General features: G+C 40.2%; 1 protein-coding gene across 1 annotated transcript in view; it reads left to right on the top strand.

The window, feature by feature from the left end:
• Positions 1-19,014, top strand: part of MGST1 (microsomal glutathione S-transferase 1) — a 40,791-nt gene that overhangs the window by 13,799 nt on the left and 7,978 nt on the right. The gene's annotated exons all lie outside the window — the stretch shown is intronic.

The following is a 19,014-nucleotide window of genomic DNA, read 5'->3' as shown; positions in this document are numbered from 1 at the left end:
CCTGAGAAATTCTTCTGTGCTCAGTGATACGGCTGCTGATGCTACTGCCAGAAACCTTATATTTTACTGCCTCAGTGAAATGTTTTTGCCACACTCTTGTCATCATTAATGATATTTAATACAGCCCATAATATGCTACCATTATCCTTGGGCACAGGAAAACATGGTTTGTACCTGAAGCTGCTCAGTCTTTCTGATTTGGGCCTTATCTGCACTCAAGACCTTTGCCAGCATAACATTTTGGTTGCCTTTTTTCTTTTAGCTGCTACCATAACACCAATAAAGACTTCAGTGTGCAATGCAGTACAAAATCACCACAGATATGCTCCCCTTGCTATACAGGGATGACGACATGACTGAATGCTGTTTTACAGGGCTGTAACAACAACCAATGGGTTGTATTACTTTAACTACGGTGGTATATTTAAAGTGGCACAATTTTGGAGCACAGACAAAGCCTTATTTACCACTTGAGGTATAACAGCTGCATAAAAAATTATATTCCACAGATAAATCATCCCACGATGGTGGCAAAATACTGCATTTAGCATCTCTCTGTGCCAGTAAGAGAGCCAACAAGACTTCAGACACCTGCTAATGGAAAACAGAGAGGCAGCTTATTTTTATTACCTTCAAAGTTTTTTGATACTAAGCTTCGTATTTGTCAGGAATTGCTGATTTTATTTCCCCTGTGGAAATTCAAACTTTGCTGAAAAACAAAGAGAAAGAATTTCTGGTCTTTTCCTGATTTTTTTCAACAAGCTGTGATACTGAGCTTTTGTATTCCCTAATCCAAACCTGCAATGACCATATCCCAGGAGACACTATTGTGGATAGAACTATTGAGCTACATTGTCCCCACTCAGTGTGTATTTTGTGCCACAGAGTGACAGGGTACCTGGCTGCTCCCTGAATGTCAGGTAGGTCCCATATGCAGTCTGGTTCCCAGAGTAAATATGAACATCCTAATGCTGGGGTAGTGTCTATCATTTGGGAACAGCTGGAGTGTGATAGGGTCTGTTCATTTCCCCCTCCCTCCCCTTTCTTTTTTCCCTAAAATTCAAAGGGGATGTTGGGGGTTTCCTGGAGATCCAGCTTTCTTTTATCTATCATCTGTCCCACCAGTTAGTTACTTAAGCAGATAAGGCTTAAGAAAATACTGCCCAAGCGTGGTTTTGGTTTTTTGAAAGTAGTTTAGACTTTATTCTGTTTTTCACAACACAGTAAAGTGACCTGAAATCATGCGTCACATTGAAAAATGTAACTTAGCTTTACGCTTCCTCTTTTTTAACTCTTTATGTCTTCAGGCTAGTCAGTACCTTTTTGTAAGTACACAGCTTTTGGGTGAGAAGGAGAAATAAGGGGGATCAAATTAATATTGCTTCTGGTTACGGAACTTCAGCACGGCAGGACTCCACAGCAAGCAAGTGCATGGCAGTGGCACATATTCCTACTGACTGGGAACACCTTCTGTACAACTCACACAAACTGTACCAAACCAGCAGAATGGATTTTTTTGATTTCTGATCCATTCAATATTGCTTCCAGGTCATAAGCATTCCACTGATGTCCCACTGAAAAGTTTCATGCTTCCACTGAGCAGGGGTTTGCCACATGCACGTTGTCCCCTTCTGTACCTGGATAGGGGTGGTTGGGCCATTGAGGAAGAGACCAACACAGAATTCGTGAACCCCACGAAGACACCAGCACACCACTTCCAACCGGGCAGTGCACCCAGAAGCTAGTACAACATGTGAGCTTCCTACTAATACAAGGCTTCCAAGTGAGATACACCTTCAGAAAGTAAGGCTAATAAGCAGAATTACTCTAAGTGTTTGTACAGGTGAGTTAAAGTTTTAGCTCACTATCCTTTTCTACTCAGCTGACTCTTTCTACCTCAGCTGACAGCAAGGATGTAGTGCCACTCTAGCCTTGAGACAGAAAGATACTGGCCAGACAGTGAAAAGCTATCAGCCTCAGCTAACCTGCAGATACTGTGGTTCACTGACTATCTAAATTGCATTCATACAGCTTGCATCATAAGAAATATGCTGGGTACCTTCAGGGGCAGGTTAACCTGCCATTGATTTATAAACTTTCTGGGTTTTTTTGTTTGTTTTGCATGTAACAATTTCTAGAAAAGGGTCTGGCTTTATTTTTAAAGTAGTTCTGAAGTAAGCCAGATATCAATGAAAGCTGTCAGATACCCCGTAATGGGATTCTTTCTTTTCCTTGTTTTTTTTTAATAGAATACGAAGAAATAAGTTCTCCAATAAATCCTTATTTGGTGTTTCTAAATGCTGGTCAGGACAAGTCTCCTCCAGGAGCTTAAATTCCTGCAGTCCATTCAGCCTTCTGCCTGTTGGCTGCAGCTACCAACAAAGGCTTATTTAATGAACGCCAATTGTGACAGTACATTTTGCAATGCTGAAGGACCAAAGGGTGCACAACTTGCTCTGAGAAAAATGCCTCGTCTCAAATGGGGAGAGTGTGAAGGAAAAAAAACCGCAGAAAAAACCCCAACCAGTATTGAGGAACTTCTGCCTGATAAAAGACTGAAAAATATTTTAAACCTCATTAGAAAAATAAAGTTTGCCTGTTTCTCCTATTTCATACACTGTGCAGGCAAGGAACACATATGCTGTCACATTCATATTTTACAGGCTCTTTTATTTCCCCCAAACCTTCGTACCTCAGATTTGAACTTTAAACTTGTGACAGTGTTATGTTCATTAGAATAAGAATCACTTGCTATTTCCATTGCAAAGCTCCCCCCCAGAGGTTATCTTAGCTGTTTTATAAATCATATCAGGAGGAAAGCTGGCATAAAGGTTGACAGCTCACTCTAGATAATCATTTCCCCTTCTCTTAAGTGACTTTAAGGAGAAAGGAGCGTGTAGCTTGCCAGTTCAGTTTTTAGTGGTCAAGCATCCACATCTAACCACCACCACTGACTAAATTAGCTTTTAAGTATTTTACTGAAATGCAGGAAAATCACAATCCTGCTCCAAAGGAGAAAGAATCTCAAACATTCGTCAGCTATCAAGCTGTATTTTCTCCACCCTCCCAGGGCGGAGATCATTACACAGAACGGCATGAACTCCAAAGCCCTTTGACATAGGCTGGCACTTGAAGGGAGGCTAGGGTTTAGATTACTGTTGATTTATCAGCTTCCTCAAGAATTGGACTGATTAAACTAATGGCTTATATGGGATTGTGGGGGCAGACAAATGAAGCAAGTTAGTTCTTGGAGAAAACAGAAGCCACAACTCAGGGCAACAGCCTGTTAAGTAGAAACTTAATGGGAATAAACAGGCACTAAAAGAATCCCGGGTTTAGGAGAAAAAGTCACCTTGTGTATTATACTTCTACATATATTAATAAAACTAAATCCTGGGCAGAGAGAGTGAAGCAATCTGGAAATGGTGCCAAATCTTCCCAGGCTGAGTTAGACGGGGGAAAAAAAAAAAGAACACTGTCCCTTTAACACTGCACTTCACCATGACCTGTTTACAGGCTTTTTGCAATCAACAGGAATCTTGCACTGTTTCTATTGCACTTTGGAGCCAGTGTGGTTGGGAGAGAAGGGTTCACTATAGCAGGTAAAGTGGGCAGTCACAAGCAGCAGATGGAAAGCCTTTCTTGGAAGTTGGTTGTGATAGTAGCAAGTACTAAGGAAGAAAAAAACCTGAGAATATTAACTTGAAATCTAAGTATGATTCATCTGCTAATCACTGCATCTATCCCTGAAACTGTTGTCTCTTATTTAAATAAGGATAATAAGACTGTCCTTTATAAAACAGATAATCCTGAAAGTGTGTATCAGTACCTAAGATATAGGGAGCTTATTTTCTCACTGTCTCATAATACAGAATCAGCAGACAAATTCAATTCAATGCCATTAGGAAGAATAAAATCCAACCGTGAAAAAACAGTACCTTTTTACCCAGCATATAATTGGACTTTGAAATTAATTTCTTTTGGAAGCCAGGAACTTGACAAGATACAAAGACAGACTGGATATTTACACAGACAATGAAAATTATATATAGAATTACTAATTTTGAGCAACAAATGTTTGGAAAAGATGTTAAATTTTATACTTCAGATATTTAGCAACTGTAAACTGACCAGCCCAAACTGACAAAGACAAAGAGTAGTACAATTTGGTTAGCTGCAAATAAATAGTTAACTGTAGTGGTGTGGAAATAAAGGAACTTCTGAAAGCAGAACAGAATCTGAATCTTAGGCAATAACTTGAAGGAAATACTGCCAGTTAAAGAGATATTACATAAAGCACTACACGTTGCACATATTACTAATTCTCAGTCTTCCCGTACTTTTAATAAGCTGATCTTAACCGGTACAACACCCCCAGGAACCAGATGAACCTTATATCTTGTACACCCTGGTAGTTTCAGAGCTTGGTTGCCTATTTACATTGATGGAGAGATTATATATAAGTATTATAGAGTTATTTACACACATAAATCTTAAAAAGACAAAGGATTACATGGGATACCTCCCAGTCAAGTGGGTCAGAATTGAAGGCATATTTGCAGATAGGTGGGAGGACACTGAACAGCTTCCACTACCAACTCCTTGCTACAGGTGCTGGGTCTTTATTTTCCAGGGCTGTCAGCTCCCTCAAGTCCACATGGAGATGTTTTAAAAAGCACAGATTCCTAATCTGGTGCAAAACCACTGAGTAGTGTTTACCTGATTTTTTGACATAAGGAGTTTTCATTAGCAGTAGCAGAGTGTGCTCTTGCCATTAAGCAGGTATTATGCCTAGCTCTCACCTGTCACTGGGTTCAGTGCCAAGAAACAGAACTGGGAGGCAAATACAAAATCAGTATTGTGTTTGCTCTAAAGGAAGCAAGGATGCGAGGAAATTCTGAACCAAAGCCTCTGCACTGTGTCTTCGACCTAACTTCTTTTCAGTGTTGTTACGTGTATTGAACTAACTGGCAAACTACACAAAAATATCACTTCATGCTCACTGAATGCAAATTCTTGGAAATGAAACATGAGAACTATTAAAAAAGAGGCAATGATTTGGGGGAAGAAGGAGCATATCTAATTTCTGGTGAAACTACCTTAAGTAGTTAGAACTGGCTTCATTTTTCATGTAGCCATTAACTTCTCTAATGAGAACGGGCTGGAACAAAGATGCAGTTATTCCAGAGCCTGGCCAAGCATTGTTACTGCAGTTAAGACCAAAGTCTGCTTTTAACTTTGCAGTGGTGAAAGCAAGCTGTTGCATCAGTGGGAGTTCTTGGCAATACTGTCTTAGATTCCCAGAGATAAGCTTGCCTTGGGTAATCTCACTGAAAACAGTGCAACGTGGCTGGGTGCTGAGGTCAGTGACAAGCTTAGGACACAAAATAAGAGTCACTTGGGCCCATTGTCCCCAGGAGCAAAAGTAACATAAAGCATCTTTCAAGAAGACAGCAGTATTCTACTCCCACTGGGAAACCAGCATCTCCCTGTTTCGCTGCTTATTTTTATCTTTGATCCCAGATGTGAAAAGGCTAGGCTGGTACTCACGCCTCCTTTGCACCTCCCTGGCAGTTTCTAAGGACATAGCTTCATTTCACTATGTACGCTCTCTCGGAGAGAGAAAGATCATTCCCGGGTGCTAGTAATTGTTTGGGACAAGAAATGCCTGGGAAACAGCCATATATGTGGGGGGCCGTTTCAAGGAGAATTGAATATCAATGCATCTAGAAGGCCATTTACATTTACCCTTTGATTTGGATGCTGGAGATAATCTTATTCTTGTAAAGATGTAGTTTATGCAAAATTCATAACAATGCCTGATACTCCAGTTACATCTCTGCTTTCTGAAAGCATCAGGGTGTGCTGTGGGATGAAAATATTGCCTTTTTTATGCCAGACTCACCTTAAACCCCCCACACAGATTATACACAGCCTTTTTGCCTTTTGCTGTTATAGATGCCAACCTATTAGTATGCCTACCCTCCTGTACTAACCTGAAATTATTAAATTAAATGTTTATGATTATGGCTGTATTCCATTGTTTCTTGAATGTGGACAGTTCAATACAATTTCTAACCTGCACATGCTTGCCGCCTGGGGGCTGTGAGTCATGTTTGTTTTAAAAGAGGCAGCACTCACAGACTGTCACTCACCTGGGTTATTAGAAACAGAGAACTTTAAGAATTACTCTGCCACCTCCTCGCCTCTAAATATAGCTAGCGTGCGTGGGTCTTAAGTGATTTAGCTAGTCTGAGAAAAGGTCTCATTCCAAATAATCAATTAAAAATCCATCATTTTAAGAACTATGTGGGCCTCAGGCCAAATGCATCTTGGATGTAATACCTTTGACTGTTTAATGCTGATATTAATTATTTGTATTACAGCTCCAGATCCTAACTCAGAATGAGATTTCTTTGCACTAGCAAGTAACAAGATCTGTTCCAAAGAGCGAACTATTTAAGTAGGCATGATGGACAAAGAGCAGCAGCAGAAAATCATCATTATTCCCTGCTTCACGGATGGGAAACTGAAAGACAGATTCAATGACCTGCCAAGGGTCACATAGGAAAAAAAGTAATTCATAAATCCCAGCACAAGGTCTTAAGCCATGAGATTTCCTCTCATTCTTTAATCAATAATAAAACACCACAGATGTCTAAGAATCTAATATCTACAAAATTGCTCCAAGGTCTTTAGGCGTGATACAATTAATTTCCATTAAGACCAATGCGATGTGAGGGCACTCTGTACTGACCAGAAAAGTAGGCCTTGCAGAATTTGCAGGTTTTTAATATTCTTTTAAGAGAGAATATAAAAATCAGGGATAGTCTAATTAAAATAAAAATGAGGGGAAACAATTGCCAAACCTTTGACCCAAGCTAAAGCCAAAGTAACTGATTCAGGAAGTAAACCAATTTAAAAAAACCCAAAAAATCCAGGTCTAGAAAAAGCAAAGTCTGTAAGTGAAAATATTTATAATGGATTTTCCTTTTTTAAATGAGAGCATTGTTTCTCAGTGTTATGTGTTCTGTTGGCTTGACCTTTAAGGCTGTACTCAGCCACATTTTTTAACTCCCTCCTCCCCTATTAGCACAAAGGATTACCAAGAGAAATTCCCACAGATTCACCTGCCTGAAGGATTTGGATTTCAGGAAAAACATCAAACATCAAAGAACTTGCAACATGATCATAAGAATCAACAATGCTGAATTGCACAAGTCAAATTCTGCAGGTTTTAAGGAAGAAGTTAAGTGCTGTGGGAGAAATTCAACTCACCCAGTCCCCATAAGGCCAACACAGGGAGCTTCCATAAATACCTGAACCTTCTACCCAAATTGCTCTGTAATTTCTTTCAGGTATTTCCATAAATGTAACAGGAATCATCACTAGGTTGTGCAGTACATAATCAGGCCTCAGCATGTATAAAGTATAGCCTTTGAATCTTCCCACCACCCTCTCCTATTGCTTGTTAAACTAGTAGTAAAAGTAAAAAAAAATTATTACTGCTTCAGCATAAGCCTGAATCTTGCAATGAGTTATGGTCATATCTAAATTTGTGTACAATATACACATTATTGACATTAATGCTATTGCTCAGTTAAGCATATATATCCACTTTTAGGTGGTGTGACATGTCTGACTTTTATCTTACTCTTTTAAAGCATGTAGCTAAACTGGAACATGCAGCTACTGCTCCAGTTAAAATATCAAATAACAGTACTTATTTTTAATAAAGCATGCTACATTTAGAGCATTGATACCTCAACAAAAGTGGAGAAATTAAACCACGTTTCATTACAACCTGTCCTAATCCTCCACCATTGCCGATATGTAAATCAAACTGATAAAAGACTCGAAGAAAACCCCAGGCTAGTACATTTTAACCACCACTCATTCTGCAGAAAGACATTACAATACTATTTTCCTTCCTTCCAGTGTTATACAATGAACTTTGATTCTCTAAGGAATTTACACAGAGAGCCGACGAGTATTCTTTGTTAAAACTATTGCACAGAAGTGCAGAAGTGAAAAATTAAGTTTGCTGCTTTATAAGAGATGTCGAGATTCCTGGCTGGCATAGACTTACTAGATGGAAACTTTGTCCCATCAGTGTTTATTCTGATAAGTTATCTCTAGCTGTTGTAGGGTAAAGTTCTTAGGAAATATATGCCATTGCTATCACTCTCTGCACTTGTGGGAGTTAAACTACGGATAGGCCCTACTCATTCAACATCCACTCTATGAATCTTCTTTATCATTGGGAAAATTCAGGTTTAAAGGAGGTGCCACTACTTGTGACTGGGCTTATTTTTCAAAAGCATAAAAATAATTGAAATCCTTGTGAGCCACTTAAGCTGAATGTGAGCCATATCCCACAAGTTAGAAAAAAAGTCTGTTGGCTTCAATAGGATTTGGATCAGGTCTATTGCAGTGGAAGAAACAAGTCAACTACTCTTATTTCTGCAAGAATGGTAGTCAAAGGACTTGACTTCAAGTGAGTATCAGCCCATTAAGCAATAGTTACGTTTTATGTGTTTCTGAACATATGGTAAAAGGTCATGAAACTTTCTAGGTGGCTTGTTTATTTAATAAAATTTAGTAAAGGAAGGAAACTTGCGCTGATGCTCAGAGAATTAATGGAATGTCCACAGAGTTTAACAGGGCCTTCTGTGGAAGGCCAGTAGCAGAAAGACCGCATTCAGGCAAATCAGGCCACTGTAATGTGCCCTTGACCTCCCTTATGTAGCATTAATATCAATTTATCTGCCTTGTCACAGGAAGAGTAGAGGGAATACTGAGTGGGAAGAAGGAGTGATAAGAGCCCCTGAACTGCCTTCAAAAGTAGAGTGGGCACAATTTCAGAGGGGCTTTTTAGAGGCTAAAAATGAAAAAGTGCACCTGAAAATTCAGAATTAAATAACTGAAGTAACTTCATGAAAGATTTAAAGAAAACATAAACTAAGAGTAATGGTGAACATACACCTAATTTAAATATATGGGGCTAGAATCCGCCCTTGGATTATAAGGTTATGCAGGGCAGATAAAGGGGTTCATTTATGCTGCTGAACAGCCGTTAGCTTTGATTGCTGTAGACTGGGAAGGCAATGAAGTGACTGAGTGCGTCATGCAGTGCAGTGCTAACAGCTGAGGAAAATGAAAGAAGGATGGGACAAAACTGCACCCCCAAACTAGGGATAGTCAACTAACTCTGTTACAAGTTAATTATGTAACTGCTATGAAGTTAAGGGGCAAATCCTGCAGTCTTGCCTAGGAAGAAGTCAGTTTCAGTGCAAGAGAGGACAGAACTTGTCTTCCATCCTAGAGTAAGCGCAGCATCTGAAGCTTCCTCTTCAAAGGACTGCCCATCGATAAGGATGGATTAAGTGTTATAACAGATGCTTGTAATAAAAACCACCCTGTGAACACCTAGGCGAGGTACTCAGCAACAGGTTTCAGCAGAGCTACTGAAGTGAACACAGTTGTTGGTTTCTAGGTCACTGAAGTCCAGATGACATGGAGCTAGAAGGACCGTGTATGATTCATGGACTTGAACTTCATTGAATTTAGATACAGAGTTTTCTGGAAAAAGATATTTAACATTTACTGAACACAAGGTCTACAGTAGTTGGTCTTTTCATTGACTTTGGCAGACTTCAGATCACAATCTGAAAGACCAAAAGCTACTGCACACAGAGACATTTATGAAGCCCGCGAGGTAGAACTGGAGCATCAAATCTTCATCCCTGCTATCATAATGTCAGGATGGCTAGTGACCAAAAGTCATCATCTGACAATTAATTGTTCAATTGGCTGTTGAAACAAGTTCAGGATCTTAGTTCATTTCCCAGCAAATGACAGTACGTGACTGTTGCAGCAAGATTTTTGTCATGCTTCACGGGAGGATCCAAGAACTGAGTTGTCGTCATTGACTGGTTAGTCTCTCACCCCTCTTGTAGTTCATTCAGGTCATTGTTGAGGGGGTATAACAAGCTTTTCTATTCCCGTCCTTGGAATAAGGAGGGAAGGAGCAACATACTAAGTATTATCTGCCCTTTTAAGATTGTCATTTGCCTGTCCAACCTCAGATTTAGTTATGTGATTAATCAGGTAACTCTCCACTCAGTACAAAGCATTACAAATTGAACTTGGCCAATATGGACCATATTATTATTACTGAATCAACTTCTATTTGTTTGTATCTATCTCATGAACTACTGCATAACCGGCCTCAGTGTGACTGCACGTACAGTGCTCCATACTGTGCACAGCTGAGCAAGATCATTATTCTTCATGATCCCTTGCTGAGTCTGAGCAGTACAGCACAAAACATAAAAATATATACACACATAACATGCCTTAAAAGGGTTAAAGTACGCTTTGAAAAATTTCTGTTGGAGATCCATTTCCTAGATGATTTCTCTGAAGTCAAAAGGGCTATAAAGTTTCAGGAAGAAAATATGTAAAAGGCATGAATATGACTGCTACTGAACAACTTTTTGACAATTTTTGTCAGTAAGATCATCTGATGGGTCCCTCACTGTATAGAAATCCTCAGTTTGTGGCTTCTTGTAGCTTCTTTACTTCACTAGAGCTAAAAGTCTAGGTCATGATCTGCATACTCTGGCACACTTTTGCCAATGCAATATGACATGGACTAGAAGGAGGATGTATGTCAGGTACCTTTGCTTTGTTCTGTTCTTAGGATACGGTCAATCACATTTCTCCAACTCTCTTCAACATGTAATCCCACCAAAATCCCTTACTCAGCTTCACAAGAAAGCAATTTTTCCTGTACAAAGACAGTTCATGCTACCATTAGAGGCCAATATTGCCCCTTGCAAATATGTATCTGTGTGGAAATTAGGATGGAGTAAAGAGCATCAAGAGCTCAGTTCCCAATACTCTTGGTGTAGCTATTGGGCTGGGAAGCCAATCTTCCATGGAAAGGGGCAAAATCCTGCTATCCTCAGAGGGAAGCTGATTATTCTTCTTTTAGGAACACTTTCTCATCCTCTTTTGCTGCAGAGCTCCTACAGTCATTTTATATGTACACATATATTGATGATTCACTATAGCTACTGTCAAGGACGTATTTTTCCCTGAGCTTCAATATACCCAAATATATAGTAAAATGCCTTAGCCAATAGGAGTCTCGCTCATTCCTGCCGAAAGAAGGCAGGGTTATTGCTTTGCAATCCTTCCCATGTAAGGAGGCACATACAATTTTTCATGGCTCAGAAAAGCAGCAGGAAGAAACACGGTTTTGCTCCATGAGGAAGTGACCTGCCCTAGATCTGCACCATCTCACAATGTGACGACTTCTCTCCTGCTCTGAATTCAACACTTGGTCAGAGTGCTGGAGATGGGAGGAGGAAAGGGGTGAATTCAAGGTCTTTCCCTGCTGCATGGCAGAAGGAGGCTCTGTTCCTCATGCTTATCTCCACCCTGGGCAAGGCCTGTGGATACCTTCTCTGCAGAAGGGCACAAGGCAGTATTTCAGAGCTCCTGTGTGCAGTGCGCACAGGTGAGAAAAACTTGCCCTAAATGTGAAAAGACAGATTACAGCAGGGATAAAACAACAACCCAACAAAAACTTGCATAGCTACCAGAACTATGTTATTGAGGATGCTATTTGTCATCTCCTGTATAATAGAGCATACATTTTGAAACAGGCTGGCAATTCCATTTCATTCACTTCTCTTTCCTGTTCCACAAGTGTCATTGAAAGTAAGCAGCAAAGTCACCCTCTTCATGAATTTCTCAAACTGAAATGCTCTCCTGAGGATTGTTATCCTGCTGCTGTGTGATGTAGTCTGGAAGCCTGCATGTACCAAATTAAAGAGAACTCTATGAATCAAAGCTGTGAGACTTGATACTGAGCTATATAATGAGCACAAGAGCATGGAAGGCCCAGTCCTGCTCCCACAGAAATGAGCAGCAAGAGTCTGATTCTGATTTTGCTTATCCAGCTATAAATCAAGAGCAACTTCACTGAAGCACACATCAGTAAAAAGTGAACAAGCAGTCTTTCAGCCACTAAATTCCCAACATCTCATGCACTGTATTTAGCACAAAACATTGTCCCAGCTTTACTTTGCCTGCAGGGTCATCCTGGGAGAAAAATGCTGAGGCAATGTTCAAACTGTGTCTTAAGAGAATGCAGTGGAGGAGGGGGTTAGCAGAGCCTTCTGAGCCCTCGCCAACTGCCCATCTGCATCAAAAAAGAAGCAGGGATCCTTCTCAGAGACCAAACTAAGCAAGAGTACTTCTCTCCCTCTGCTATACTGCCAGATCCTCCTGAGTCCAGAGCTGGAGGCAGGATTTGATGACCAGATAGCTATTAAGAGATTCCATAAAATTTTATGTGTTTATGAGCCCTCTTTATTCAAGCTAAATAGACAGTGCAGCTGAATATCCCTGAGTACAGTGAGACTTAAAACAACATAGAGCATCAAGCTAAGCCACAATGTGTTATATCAGCCAAAAGATTTTCACCAGGACTAGTTAGAATTGCAATGGCAGGGAAATTAATTAGTTGCAACAGAGTGTAACAGAGACATGCTGGTTATCATGGCTTGGGGTGGGGGGGGAAAGAAATGGTATTTTTGTTAAGACATAGTACTCATCAGAATGGCAAGGTTGAAGCTATGAGAAAGAAAATTGCCCATTTCTACCAGAGGAACATATGATTTTGTGATGTTCTTTGTAAATGGGATTGCACCGAAGAACATCATCACTACTGGAGAGAATAATTGCATCCCTACCTTATCACCTCTTTATCTTTTTAATGAGAATTGCCTGGCAAAGCACCATACACCGGGTCACAACTCTGCCCAGAGAGGGTAGTGACTGAATATGAATTTGTAGCTTATTATTACTGGGCGTTATATGGACCACTAAATGAAAAATGGTCCCTGTCCCAATTAACTTTTAAATCACTTACACAACTCCTTTTTTTACAAGCTAAAAGACAGAGTAAGATGCAGACGCTTGTCTTGCTGCTGTGGTTTGTTTGTTTTTATTTCCCATCCTGGGGCTTTAGGGAGTGTGTCTCTGCTAAGTATTTCTGCAGCTGTTCAAAAGCAATCTTACTGCACAATACAGTATCTGAATAATTGTCTCAGGTGACTATTAAAGTCTACTGCTGCACCATAAAACCATGAGGAGTAATCTTGCACCACAGCAGAAAAAACCCAACAGCCAACCCTGCAGAGTGTCGTTCCTGCTAGCAGGGAGCTACTGCAACGCAGCGAAGATTCAGGAAGACAGAAAGAGCACAGGGAAGGCTCTGGACCTTAAATTGTTCCTTTTCTTGCCAACTAAGCAAAAGTTGCTGATTGTTAAATATTGAATTGTCTGTATTCATCCCCAGCCAACTGAAGTCAATGGACTTACATTCGGGAGGACTTTAACCCATTACATGTGAAATGTTTGTCTTCTTTCCCTCTCTGTCTTTCCTTACAGCCTTTTATATACTGCAGTAAAGGAACCCCTTTAAAGCCTAATGTATGGTAATACAGTTTAATTGTGGTTGGTTGGCCTATTGGGGATAAAATGTGCAGGTTCTAAGTAATTTTGCTGACTCTAAACTTGGCTCTGTACAGAGAGCTGGGGGAGGGGAGGTTGCCAATAAAAATAGCTGTGCTACCTGGGAAGGCTCTGCATACTGCAAAGGTACTGTTGGCGTAGGCCTTATAATTGCAGATAATTGATTTTTTAAAACAATGATGTTTGGCTCACACTGACTACACAGTTTACCTCTTAACCCTTACATAGGAACAAGTCACACGCAAATTTAACTCCCAGACAAGCACATTTTGGGCACTCACTCCTCACAGAGCAGAATGTACTCGCTCTGCATTCATCACACAACTTCTTTCAAGCTGTGAGCTGGAGACAGCTGAATTGCTGAAAGCAGGAATCTCCAGCCTTCATTTCCTGCAGGATGACAACTGACACCCAAAAGCTGGGGCGCCTGTTTCCTTTCCCCACATCCTCTGATCCGGCACTTCTACAGAATCCCCCCCACAGTCCTACCACCAGATCAGTGATAAATGCCAGCTGACAGGCCAGGTGATTACTACTGATCAGTATCGTGCTTACATGCAACACTTAAGTTCTGTCTTCCAGATGGTTACTCCCCAAAAATAACCACCTGCGCAGGAGTGCACCTCTCCTTGCCTGCCTTCAGCTTTCATAAGCATCTCCAAACTGCCAGGCAGAAGCTCCTCTACCAGCTAAACATGGCTCACATCCCACCAGTGATATATATATAATGTGTTATGAAACTCCAATTTTAGATGATTAATAATGAGCCACAGGACCATTTAGCCTATTGACATTCAACTGTGATATGAATCCGGTTGAGACTAACAGTGACCAAAGGTTCAGACCATCATAGAGTGGTTTAGTACCCTCATGGAAAAATGAGCTTGCTTCAATCCATAGGGCCAGCTCTTTCACTGCCTTACATAAATACCTGCATCTACATGAGTATAAAAACCTCACAGTATGATTTGGGAGCACTTTAAAAGTTAATTTTATAACTTTACCTATTTGTCTATAGACATACCAGGTCTGTGTGTCTACAGGTATCTCCAATATCTGTAAAGCTTTTGCTTGTTTACTTCCAGGAATCTCTTGTCTGCAGAGACACCTTGGCAGCTTCTTGCTGGATACTTTTTTATCACCTCTGCCTTCTCAGTTGCTCACTCAAACTGATAGTAAGCCTTCTGTATACATTTGGAGTGGCACTGTAGCAAGAAATCTTCCAGTTTGGTCTCCAGCTTTATAATTTTCTTGTGCCTCTAGAGCAGAGCAGTAGTACAATAACAAGGGAAACGTACTGGACTCTTCTAGTAATGATTAAAATCCCAATGTCTTAAAAATAACTTTGCTCTCTATACTTTGTCTGTTCAATCTGTGAAGTGAAACTTGATAACCTTTCTGCTTTTACAATGAATATCTTTCTCCTTCTGCTACGTCAGTGTTATTTTAAAGGATCTGATTTTGTTCTGCAAGCTGTATTTATTAATGCTTCACAAATAACTCTTGTCACTGGATTAGTTTAAAAGTAACTTACTGTGGTGTCTGCAAAATCTGTTTTATTGGCACATCTGAGCATTATAATATCAAATTTCTCATGGCCTTAATGATATACAATATCTTGCTTTCCTAAAAAAAGACTTGTACAGATCAAATAGCATCACAAAAGCTTAGGTTAATGCCCTTTTCCCTTCAGTACAGCATGGGACTTTATATACCTCATCACATACGCATTACTGTCAGCTGCAAAGGTGGTTCTGTGCTGCAGACTTATTTTCAGAAGTGAGACCATTGCTGCAGTGTTCATATTCAGTGAAAGAGGAATCAAGGCAAGAAATGGTCCACGATGTGCGTATATATAGACCTACTGAAAAGGTTTCCCTATGTCCCTTTCTGAGTTGTTCCTCAAGTGGGACATCAAGCTGTGCAGGGCAACAGTCTACAGATACTTTTCATGTGTTGGAGTACTTCTCATGATATGTTCACATTCTGATTTTTGATCCCTGCCTTGCACGTTCCTTGTAGCAATGGTGCTACCTGATGGAAGACAGTAAGCAACTTTAGAGGATAATCTTACTCATTGTCTCTTTAAATGACAAGTAAATGAGCTTTGTGGGGTTTTCGAATAACGCATTAACGATCTATAACTGAGCAGACAATCAGCAGATATGACCACTCTTGTTCTTTGTGGAGATTGTATCCTTTCACGTTCTCTCACTGCTTGTTGGTTACCACTCACTGTGACTGATCACTTAAATCATATACTATTGTTTCTGTCTCATAAGTGAGCATCTGGAATTCTAAAAAAACCCCTAATTCCAATGCTGAGAACTGTTGTCCTCCAAACAGTGGCGTGAATAAAAGAGATAGATGGACACAGCTGTTCTGGAGTTAGAAGCTCAACCAAAAGGCAGCTTATGCCAGAGATGCCTTCACTGAGCTACACCCAGCAGGAAGCGTTCCTAACTGAAGAAAGATCCTTTCTCGCTGTTTTTGAAGCAGCTCCCCAGAGAAACCAGACAGCACTTTGAGATCTTCTGAAGCAGAAGTACGTGAATCACAGCAGAATTACACGGGTGTCAACATCTGATATAGTGAAAGCGCTTTCTAACTAGAGGGTGTAGGTTTTAATGGAGTAGCACAAAAACTGACTCTGGTCTGTTATACTAAACGGTTTTTTTTTAACACTTTCCTTTTGGCATTTAAACAGTATTTCAGATTTTAAGTTAAAAAATGGACTGAGTCTTAGTGTTCATGATTTGTTTTACTCTGTAGATCAGTGGTTTATTTAATGTAGGAGGCATAATTTGTCTATTTTACAGAAGAGCTATTTGAGGAAACAACTAATTTATATTAGCAAGGGGGTGGTGAACAAAAGTTTCAGGTGTGGCGAAAATGTATTGTTGGTACCTTCTTTACCACTCTAATTATGGTGAATAAATGGAGCCAGAGAAGGAGACAGGCAAGAACAAGGCTGATCAATACATGCCTCTCCCTCGCCTTCCCTGCAGTCAAACCAGAATGATTGCACTTATCTGGCCTTCTTGGGGAGTATCTATTCCTTGCTGGAGGTTAAATGAAAAACTCTTGTATTCCTACTTTTATGCTGACCCTAAATTTGTGTCCTGATTCTCCTGTCTCTGGCTATATGGACAGTTCTTCAAGTCAATGGGAAAATTGTCATGAAAAAGGGTTGCTCACATGAATGAGGTTTGCAAGATCAAGCCCTTCATGATCAGTATAACCCTGGGCATCGGGCTGATACGGCATCCCTGATTTACAAGAGTAATCCTATTAGCATCAAAGGGACAATTCACATGAGTAAGGACTGTGAGAATGGGCCCCTCAGGAGCAACTATCACCACAGTTATGTATCTAACCTCACTTAGATCACAGCAGTTTTCAAATGTTCTACAGGCACTTTATGCTGCTACTGAACTTTGGGAAGAAAATAGACCTTGAGCACAAGTTCACTTCTGCTTTACTGACTATGGCCCCAGTTTTACACTCTATTTAGACTCCTCTTCTCCCCATTCTTAAGTGGTTCAGGGTCTGCAAGAAATATTGGCTTCTCTTCTTGGTTCTTTTCTTTTCTATGTTTTTCCTTTTTCTTTTTTTTCCTCCTTTCTCCTGTTCTTTTCTCTTTATCTTTTATTTTTCTCTTATTTTATTTCCTTTTATCATCTTTTTTGTCTTTTCTCTTCCCTTATTTTTTCCCTTTTATCCTTTTTTCTTTTTTCCTTTTCTCATTTCCCTTCCCCCTCTTCTTTTTCTTTCTTTTTCTCCTTTCCTTTTAATCTTTTTTCTATTTTTCCTTTTTCATTTTTTCTATTTTTCCTTTTTGTTCTTCTTTCCTCTTTCCCCTCCCTTCTTGTCCTCCTCCCTTCCTTTTACCTTCTTTCTGTAGCTTCCTTAAAATTAGGGGAATTAAATGATGGTAGGAAAAAAATTAACAGGGTGTTGGGCTCAAAATTCAGAGACTGGGAACACAGAAGCTTTCCCAATTTCAGAAGCATTTTTTAAGGTCACATAGATCACCCTAAATTTCCAGAACATGTAAAACAGGTATGTGAAATCCAAAGGAAAGTGTGATTTTTGTAGAATTTCTAGCTGCATTTCTGCTTCTCTTTATATCCTACCTACAACTAATGAAAATGGCCTTTCTCCTGGCTTTCTGGTATTTCCATGTCTAGTTCTGAGAACTGCATATAAAACTGCATATAAAACAATTACCAGATTTTCTTCTCAAGTATAATAATGTGGGTTTAGTTTAACTCTGTTAATGTAACAGGTTTACCTTCTTTTTAAACTGGCTTTGGATAAGGATTAGAATGTCAAACATAGAAAAACAGAAAAGGTGGTAATAGAAAATAGTTATAGTTTTATTTCAGTAGCACTAATTACACTATGTGATTGGGATACATTATGTGTTAGGTGTTGTACAAAAATTTGTGAAGATACAATTCCTGCCTTGAAGTAAGTTACAAGCTGCAGAAATGCTTCCATTTTTTAGAAACAAACCCATTCCCTGGGATGGATCCATGCTCATGCGAGTTATTTTGTTGACTTCAGTGGAAATACTATTTGCTGTGTCCTTAGCAAGAATAAAGGTTGTTGAACCCAACTTCTACCATCGTTTAAAAAAAGTTCTGATACTACAGTCCTTGGTCAAACGAGTTTTGCTTTGTTTGATGATTAATAAGAAGAGTCACAAAGGTCTGCGCACACACACACACACACACACACAGGTATTTAACATGACATGAAGCACAGAAGTTAACATCAATGCATGCTGAATATCTGTACCTAAGCCTAGTTTTTCCATAATGATGCAGCCTCAAAAACTGTATCCCTTTCTGACTTTGTACACATCTTTAGGATTATTTCTGAAACCATTACTGGTCACCCAAGTACATTCATCTCCATGTTCTTCAGCCTGGTTTATCATGAGCTGCTCAGTCACAAGCATTGCTCTGGTGATGAGGAAGAGTGCTATAGGAATAACGTAATTTTCTCTGAAGAAGCAGTGGGAAGGTCGGACGCCAGGTTTCCACCTTTCACCACACCCTAGTCCGGCGGTAGAAGCCTGCGGCCAGCCCTGAAGTTCCTTTATGCAAGCCATTTCTAGATTTTTTCCCTTTGGTAAAAATTCAGATCCACCAAAACAATGTAGGGGCCCAACGTACTGAGACTTCAGGCGCTTTACATAGTTTTTGAGGTAAGCTTTGAGCCCACTTGGGAGTTTGTGCACTTGCTGGACACGGCGTGTCTCTAAGGAACCCCGGCTGGGCCACGGTCTTTGGTTTCCCTCCGTCGCAGAGCCCAGGGGTGTTGAGACAGGGGGGCTTTTCCTTCCTTGTTTGTTCTCCCTGGTCCTCCCTCTTTTCCTCCCAGGTAACGTTTGCCGGGCTCTGGGCCTGAACCCTGCCCTTCCCGGGCGAGCGGCCGCGGACGAACCGGCGCCGT

This window comes from Haliaeetus leucocephalus, unplaced genomic scaffold (genome assembly GCF_000737465.1).
Source record: "Haliaeetus leucocephalus isolate CR32 unplaced genomic scaffold, Haliaeetus_leucocephalus-4.0 Scaffold206, whole genome shotgun sequence".
NCBI lineage: Eukaryota > Metazoa > Chordata > Aves > Accipitriformes > Accipitridae > Haliaeetus > Haliaeetus leucocephalus.
Note: the sequence above shows the minus strand (reverse complement) of the source record. Positions and strands in the feature narration are given on the sequence as shown.